At 39.4% G+C, this 9,474-nt stretch overlaps 1 protein-coding gene across 2 annotated transcripts in view; it reads right to left on the reverse strand.

The window, feature by feature from the left end:
• The window catches only part of Scn9a (sodium voltage-gated channel alpha subunit 9), a 142,595-nt gene extending 134,951 nt beyond the window's left edge, over positions 1–7,644 (reverse strand). For both annotated transcript variants that reach the window (XM_087900030.1, XM_087900029.1), the window contains exon 1: positions 7,355–7,644. The gene's annotated coding sequence lies outside the window, so the exon portion shown is untranslated. The remainder of the gene's footprint in view (positions 1–7,354) is intronic.
• Between the last annotated feature and the right edge of the window lie 1,830 nt (positions 7,645–9,474).

Genomic DNA, 9,474 nt, shown 5'->3' on the forward strand with positions numbered 1-9,474 from the left:
CCAGATTCAGTAAGAGAAACTGTTGCAAATAAATGAGTAAGTCAAGAGTGTTGAAAGAAAGACACACAAAGTGACCTCTGACCTCTGCCAGAAATGTAAACACATGTTCAATTCATGCACACTGACGATTATATAAAGTACACACACACACACACACACACACACACACAGAGAGAGAGAGAGAGAGAGAGAGAGAGAGAGAGAGAGAGAGAGAGAGAGAGGGAGGGAGAGAGACAGAGAGAGAGCGAGAGAGACAGATAGAGAGGAGGGGGGCAAACACAGACCAGTGATCCCAGAACATAGGAATGGTGGGGAATTATGAGTCAGAGGTCATTCTAGGTTACACAATGAGACCATATTGTGACAAACAACAGCAACATTGATAAGTAACTACTGATTACAGAAAGTGCTAGTAGAACATCTGACAGATGACTTCCATCAATGAACCTTCTTCTTTAAAGTAGAATTATCATAGTGCAAGTTTGAAAGTATGACAGAAATAAAGAGGGGCATTATCTGGCTCGTCATTTTCAACATTCATCCATATTTTCCTTCTTAACTTTTAGACGCTTCATGTAAAATGTTCATCAGTGACCTTTACCCAAATGCTTAACCAACTGAATGGTGAATTCAAAATGAAATGGTAGTAAGTTAGAAATGAAAAGTGATAAATGCCTTTAAAACTGGCTAGAGTAAAGCCTCATCAATAATCCTTGAAGTCCATATAAAATAAAAATAGTTATCTGTATTGTCAATTATATTTAAAATATAATCAAAACACATTCTTATTATAACATGCTAACTTTCCAAATGAATAACCATTATTATTGAATGCCTACTTATCATATGTGGGCACAGTAAAATGGCTGAATATATATTTCTCTCTATACTTTTGCCATATATATGCACACATATATTATTAGTTTTTTTGCCGATCATTGAAAATAGATATTGATGACTTTCCAGAGAATGAAACTGAGTTTAAGACATCAGATTTAACTGAAAAAGCAAAGCAAGTAATGCAAAAATCTTGAATAAAAAGTTGTGTCACTAAAGTAAGCACAAGTTTATTTTATGTGATTTTAGCATCTTATAAACATGATTTCCAATGATTCTGGAATAGAATACAGATATAACAGGAGTTTTCAGAAGCATTTCTTATAGTTAGTCCATTAATATTTATTCTTGAAATTCTGTCAAATGATATGAGGAGATCATAAGGACTTTGATCCCAATTGATCCCTGAGAATGCCACTTCCCTTCTCTCTACACGAATTGCCAAGAGCTGAGGAGTTTGCACAGAGTAACACATCAAGGGTTATGTAGCCAGGTGTGGTTGCATCTGCTGGTTTCCCACCAACCAGGAAGTGCAGTTAAGAAAGGATGATTTTGAGTTTTAGGCCCATCTGGACACTCACAGCAATACCCTGTCATTAAAACATGTACTATGTTGAGTGGAAATTCTTTACTTTGAAATATTTTATTCCTTAGAAGAATTATTTATAGAGAGTGGAGCTATTATATTTGCTAGAAGAAACATTAATTTTATCATCCAAGAGAAAGTAAAAGTATTATTTGCCAGCAAAGCATTCTATTTTTCCTATTTATAACATATCTCCTTATGCCATGATCTTGAAAAAATGCTACCCAATAGATTTGAAAGGATAATTACTTAATAGAATTCAAATCAATGCATGAAATACGGTAAACATTTATTATATCTGATTTACTTGTTGATATTTAATTGAATATGTACAAGTATTTCATTTTGACTTCTAAAATATTGACATTATATTTCATCCTAATTACTTCAGGTTTCAAGATGTATGCCTCACGAGCAACAAGCAAGATTGTGAGGGGCTATAACGAGTGAAATTATGCCCAAATTTAAAAAGTCACTGAGTAGCCACCATGCAGTCTAGTTTGGCATGTGATACGCCTCAAATTTCATTAAAAATTACAGTCCTGTACATGTCTTAATGCGCCTGTCTGATATTATTAATCTTCATCTACAAACTCAATTTTATTTTTGCTTGTATTCTTTGACCTGAGAGTGAAATATGTAGCGACATTGATGTCAAATGCTTACGAAAAGAAACAGAGGCAAGAGGACAAATAAGGGAAAAAGGATGAAGCAAGACATTTCTTTACTGCAGGGTGGGGTGCTAGAAATGCACTTATTTCCTCTAATATGTAATGAAAAAAATCATAGGTACGTTTGAGGTTTACTGTATTTTTGATAAATGAGTGAGGAAGCTTTGTTTCAAAAGATCAAAGTAGTTATTTTAAAGAACATTCTGAAATATCACAGTGCTCTCAATCCTTGACACACAAAGTAGCTAGCAATTAAATCACAATGATAGGGTTTTTTTTTAAAAAAAAACAACAATTTATGATAATTTGTCTCTGTTGTACTACTTTTAAAACTCCAAAAAGTTCTATTTTCTGTATTAAATAAGCAATGACAGTGTGTTTCATTGGTAATAATTGATATTTTTTTATTTTTATTTTTTTTTTTATTTTTGAGACAGAGTTTTTCTGTAGTTTTTTTGGTGCCTGTCCTGGAACTAGCTCTTGTAGACCAGGCTGGCCTCGAACTCACAGAGATCTGCCTGCCTCTGCCTCCCAAGTGCTGGGATTAAAGGCGTGAGCCACCACCGCCCAGCTAATAATTGCTATTTTAAATAAAGAACCAGAAAGGACCATTTTCTCAGTGGGACTCCTAGGACAGGAGCTCCCAGCTCTATACATTGTGCCAGTCCACATTTATCTGTCTGAGTATTTTCTGGCACCATTCAAGGTCTTCCCTTTCCTTCCCTCTTTATTATGGTCTGGCACTTCTCCTGTCCACCCACAAGGGGTTCAACTATCCAGATTTCATTATTTTTTTTTTTAGCCGCCAAGGGCTGATGGCTTTCCTTGCTACCGAAGGCCATTTCCTTCCAGTAATGCAAAGAGGAAAGAGTAAATAAAACCCTCAATGAAGAAATTCCATTTTGTAGGAGAGCCGCACACCAAAATCAATCTCTCCGATTCCATAAAAGCGTTTTGTACATATTTCCAAGCCCTCTCACAAATTTTTATAGTATTTTATGACACCACGTAAAGTCTATTTTATATAGCCTTGCCATGCCAAGTGCTTGTATGACTCCACCTAGTTCTGAAAATGCCAGACTTTTCTATATAAAATGAGTTAGGTCATTTTGTGAGCTATAAAATGAAAGACCTTCTTCAGTTAGTACACAGGTCCAATCTCACCCTTTACTACGGCAGTGTGTCACTTTAATAACAAATTTTACAGCATGCTTGGTGAAGATTCATGGATCCCTTTAATATAAAACATTGCCAAAATTTGAACAGAGAAAAATAAAACCCAAGCCAAATGGGAACACACACACATACACTAATCAAAGCTGGTCACTAAACTAAAAGTTACATTTGCAATAAAATACTAACACCAAAGTTGCTTGTTTGTTCATTATAAAAAAGTTTGCTCTTGTTTTCTATGTAGGAGTGTTTTGGCTTTATGTTTGCATGTGTTCTTTGTGCTTGTAGTACCCTCAGATGCCAGAACAGGGCATCAGATCCCCTAGAAGTGGAGTTACTGGATATTGTGAGTCGCCCCATATGAGCTAGGAACTGTATAAGAACAGCAAGTGATCAGAACCATTGAGCAGTTTCTCCAGTCCTCGTTTACTTTATTTACTTTATGATTTTGTATGTATTTAATTTTTGTTTTTACATCCTGACCTAAGTTTCCCCTCCCTCCTCTCCTCCCAGGCCTAGGTCATCTCCTTGCAGGCTCCCTGATTGTCAGTTGCTTTTCTTTAGTTGATTCTGGGAGGTTTATTGTGGTATGCTTGACCCCTTTGGTTCCTACAATCATTCCTCCCTCTCTTCTGTAGGATTTCCTGAGATCTGTCTTGATTGTGGGTCTTAAGGGAAATCTTTGAATCTTGAAAATTGAAGGCAATAAAGAGGCTTACTTTATATTCAAAATGCTGAGGAAGGGATAAAATTCTCTTTATATGATACTACCATTAACCAGTATCAGTGTTGAAGTACCTGTCTTTATCCCAGTACTGGTGATGCATCTTCATGGCCCTTCAGCTCTCTCTGAGCCCTCCTAAATAAGTACTTCAAATATGTAAGATAATTTAATCAAGTACCGAGAGAAAACACTAAGATCGTAAGGAACCTTTGAGGTCATCTCAGCATATGCCCATGCCCTGAGTTCATTCAAGTCTCTGCCCTTATGAAAACGAGTACTTTAATATCTTAAACAGTGATTTCAGCAATCCTCAAATGCTAAAAGTCTTAGTCTAATAGTATCATGAGACTATTGATTAGTTTTCACTTATAGAGAATTCATATTAGTTCATATATTTCAAATTTTCTTCAATATATTTTAATCCACTTATTGTCACTGCCTTCCTAAATATACATAACACTCTACTTATCTTCAAATTACATTACTGCATGTGCTGATGATAAATGGGATTGCATCCCAGGCTATTTTAATTTTACTTCTTCAAAATCATAGCAGAGTTGTAAACAAGCTAGATGTTTGATTACTTACAATGTTGATGATACATAAGATGATACATTCTTATTACTGATGAATTTTCTGGTGAAATAATTCATGTATTCATGCCACATTATTTCTATAAATACGTACAATCCCTCTACAGGGCAACTCTATTCTAAAACCTAAGACAGTAGTGAAGATATTTCCTTTTTGATGTTCAACTCTGAAAAATATCCGAGGATCATGACAATTACTATAGAGGGGACAAGGAAAGTTCTGAGATCAAAACCAAAGGGCAACAACCTATTCTGACAAGGTGTCAACAACAATCTGCTCGAGACAGAGATCTTCCAGTTGTGATACAAAGTCTGAGAAGGAGATGATCATACACTCAAAAGACAACAGGCAACAGAGTCAGTATTTGAGACGTCTTTTGGCTGTGGTACTGCTTCCAGAGTTTCAGGTACTAAAATACCTGAACACACACATATGCACACATACACACACATGCGCACACACACACAGAAGTAGTGGGGGAGGGAGGAAGGGAGAGGGGAAGATGAGCTCTGTAGAGGTTAGAAAGTAAACAACATTCCAAAAGGAGTTTGTTGTTGCTGTTACTAGTCTTACTGTTTCCACGTTTAATTTTAATTTTCTTTTGCAGATATGAATTAGTGAGTAATTTAAAGGATAAAGATGATGATATTGCTGTGAATGGAGAATGCATTACAGAGAAACCAATCATACAAGTGAAGAGAGACGTGTCCAGTCTGAAGTATGATTCTGAGTAAACCGGGAGGCTAACAAGAACCAATACTGATTTGGTGACTGTATAGATAGAAATTCAGATGGATGAGCTACATTGGAGAAGTATTGTGGAATAGAGATATGTTTTGGAGGGAATACTCGTATGTCTTTCTTGAGGTGTATAGGAACAAATGGGGTCATGAGGAAGAGGGAACAAAGTCAAAAAATATGTCACTTACTCAGAGTATAAATATTTGGAAATACATTAGAAATCTAACACGGAGATTTAGGCAAAAACAAATATCATTAGCATTGGAATGCCTAACCTGGTTCCTTTACACTAACAAACTTTAGCTCCTTTATAAGAATGATAAGTTTTAGAAAAATGCCACACAAACCCTTCTCACACTTTGTAGCCATGTGCCCACATATAATACAAGTAGATCAAATATGTTTTGTTATCCATGCAAATGCTCAAAATGACTTCCCTTGCCGTAGATGAAGTGAGTTGAACATGTTGAATAACCTGAATAAAACACACTGACTCCTCTGAATTTCTTTGTAACCAAATCACCTCAGCAACAAGTAGCAAGAAACACAGAAGCTTTATGACTAGATGGCTCCCATGATCACCTGCGGCTCCCCCAGGGGCTGGGGGGAGGATAAGGAGGTGCTGGATGTTTTTGGCAGACGTCCAAACCTGACTCAGCTCTCCCCAGGAGCAGCATCAGATACACAGAAAGCCCAGCTACATATCACAGAACTGCAGGCACACCTTCTGCACATCCAGCCTCAGCGACAAAGTGCCGCTGTCTACCAGCTACACCAGGGCTTACTTCTAAAATGACACTCTCCTTTAAACAACTGTGGTTTTTTTTTAAAAAAAAAATACTATAAACAAAATTGGTATCAATTTTATAAACGGTTAGTATGTCTTCCATAACACCAAACTCCATACTTTATCTAGCATCTTGTAGTGAATGAGTTAGTATAACTGTCTTGATAATGTCATACGTGGAAATCAGATAAAAGCCTCTTTTAAATTACACTTTTAAAAAGAAACCCCATTTACTTTAAGTTGTAAGAATGAAAACCCTGGTTTAAATACGTGAAAATGACCAAAGCAGAAAGAAAAAGGTATCCTTTTCCAGTGCACAGGGAAAGGAGCTAGAAAAGAGAATACTACTAGGCAGAAGAGACCCCCTCCCCCAACACCAACTCACTTTCAGAAAATTCCATCATTTGTGTAAAAGTATATGTTAATTTGGTCTTTATCTTTTCTAAATAAGCTTTGAAAAAAATCCCCAAGCTAGAAAAAAATTCAAAAAAAAATTGCCATTGTATTCAGATTATTTACTATGGATGTTAAACTCAACAAAACAAACCAAACAAACAAACAAAAATGTGTAAAACTTTTTGCTATGATTACAAAAGCTGGCACTGATTTTTTTTGTTTGTTTGTTTGATTGTTTGACACTGTTGTACTACATACATTGTCGAAATACAAGGTACTAAGTTTCACTATACTGATTGGCCTGAAAAAATAAGCTGTTGAGAAAGGGGCTGATCCATTATCTGTCTGTGAGTGCTTTTCCGGGATGCATAGCCTTTCTGAGCTCTCCCAGGTAAATCAACTATGCTGCGTTTGCGTGCTCATCTTTGCAGACCCAGCTGTAGGGCACATGCCTTTTCTCTAGTCAAGAAGTATGAGCTGGCCTTGGTACTGAGACCCACGGAACAACTCTGCTGGAACAGCCGGAGAGAAAAAGATTATTAAGCATCGCTACCTTTTCTTTGCACATTTCCAAAACTGGTAGGTTGAGAAGCTGCAGGGGTGTGTATGGGAAGGGGCAGCTTTCCGGTGAAATAGTTGGATCTCTTTCTCCGCTGACCACCTACCCAAACCCTCTGTGTTCCTGGCGGCGCAATACTTGGTGGCTAAATCCGAGTAGTGTAAAAATGGACACAGGTGGGTGTGGCAGTTGAGGGATCACAGGGAAGAAGACCCTTAGGTCCCCATGCCGCGACAACTTAGGGAGGATCAAGAGAGAGGAAGAAAAAAAAAAGACTTTCACTGACCTGCGACCTGGCCTCACGGATCATGCCCACCCGGTATGTGCACCTGCGAGAGTCTGATCCAGGGAAACTCTTCCTCTCTCCCCACACTTCTTTCTTGCCACTGCTTCTTTCTTTCAAATCCTGTTGCTCAGAGCGCCTGCTACTACCAGCCGTGAGTACCCAGGCTAGCCAGGAGGATTGGAGAGCCTTCAGTCGCAACTGGAGCGTTGGGGAGGCCTGCACTGAGTCTGCTCAGAGTCTGCCCTGGATGAAGCGACCCCGCCCTCGGGCAGCCAGCAGCGTCGCTGGGCCTCCTCTAAGCTCCCTGGGCTCTCAGGTCCCCACCCCTCGCTCCCTCCTCCCAACCCTGCAGACCGCGCAGGGCGGAGACCTAGGGGTTGGGCGCGGTGCGGTGATGGTCGGGATGCTGCAGCCTCTGTGCCACGGGCTAGTTTAAGGGGACAGGAAGGGGTCGCACAGCCCCACATACACCGCCACCTTGCTCGGTAGGATGTGTGCGAGCCTGCGCCTCTATGGCTCGCAGATAAAAGAGCCCTTCTCTTACCTCGCCCCCTCCTCCCTCCAGGCCCTTCCTTCCTCCTGTTCTGCTAATGTTTCCGAGAAGCCACTCTATGAGGCTTGATGACTGAGCCTGGAAAAAAAAAAAGTGCAGACGGTGGAGAGGGTGCAAGGAAGCACTGTCCTCCAGGTTCCTCCCTGGCTCCAGGTTGAGGCCAAGAACTGTTCCTTCCTATGGGGCTTATCTTTGATAGAGCTGAGTAGTGGTACTCAAAATCCACCTGTAGTCTTTGTTCTTTAGCTGCTTCTTGTAAGAGACGGGTGCGGTCTTCTAGATAGGTAAATAATGTATATTTCTTTTTGAAGGAGGACTGCAAACGGTGAAGGTTGGTCTAGATAGGGAGGAAGAGTAATCAAGGAGATTTTCCCAGACTTTAGATTCCTCACCTTAATACACAATTTGCCCCAAGGAATTTCAGAGCTGAGCCCAGTCTATTATTCTCTCTCTCTCTCTCTCTCTCTCTTCCCCCTCCCCTCTCTCTGTGTGTGTGCCTGTGTGTATGTTGTATCTGTGCTTGTGTTACACAGAAACTTGACAGGAAAAGCAATAAATTATGTTCCTTAAAGAGATGCAACAAAAAATCCACCATCAGAGATCAGAGGATGGTGGATTCTGAGACACGGTGGATTTAAGGACCCAGCTTTCAGAAAGTACAGATACGCTAGACGTTAGACGAGTTTAGGTAGGATAGCTTTTTCTGCAGTACCTTTCTTTGCTGCCATATCTCCTACTGCAGAAGTTCAGTATCCAATGGTTTGAAGCCCCAGATCTACGTGGCCTGCTGCTTTGGAGGAATGGTTGGGGGTTGCTGGCGCTTGGATATTATATCTTTAACAGAAATTTTTTTTTGAGTTTTTTCTCTGGACAGGCAAATAATTATTTTGAGTTTGTTTTCTGGAGAAGTAGTTCATTTGTCAGTGATTCTCAAAACCGCTTGCAGGGCAAGTCACCTCTTCCTTGGTTGATTTCAGTTGTAGGAAGAGTTCAACGGTAATAGAAGCAACAATGTCACACTCCTAGAATTTTGCTACTCTTAACTGTAGAGCAATTTTAGGCTCCCAGCAACACTGAGAAGATCTCTTAGAGATTCCCTACAAATCTCTTGTTCCCAGACGTGCACAGAATTCTTTCATTATGAAAGTCTTGACCAACGCGCTGCATCTATTAAAACTGATGACGCTATATTCCTTAAAGGATCACTTCTTTAGAACACTGGAGAGTTGTCCACATGGATTTACTATAGTTTATTAATTCATATTTTCATTGCTCCCAAGAGTTGGCAATTTTGACTAAAGCACCAATACATACGTGAACAAAATTTTGTGTGTGTGTGTGTGTGTGTAAACATATGATTTCAGCTGCTTTCAGTAAATGCCAAAGAAAACTATCACTAAATTGTATGATAAGAGAGATTCTTTTGGTAAGAAAATGACTGTCCCAGTGGAGCCATGTCTTTGCTATCCCACCAGCCGTGACTGAGAGTCCCTGCCAGCATCATGCGGATGTTGGTAGTGTAACTTTTTCAGACATAGCTTCATCTTACCCCCACTGCCAACAACAG

Source organism: Myodes glareolus, chromosome 21 (genome assembly GCF_982192425.1).
Source record: "Myodes glareolus chromosome 21, mMyoGla1.1, whole genome shotgun sequence".
In the NCBI taxonomy this organism is placed as follows: Eukaryota; Metazoa; Chordata; class Mammalia; order Rodentia; family Cricetidae; genus Myodes; species Myodes glareolus.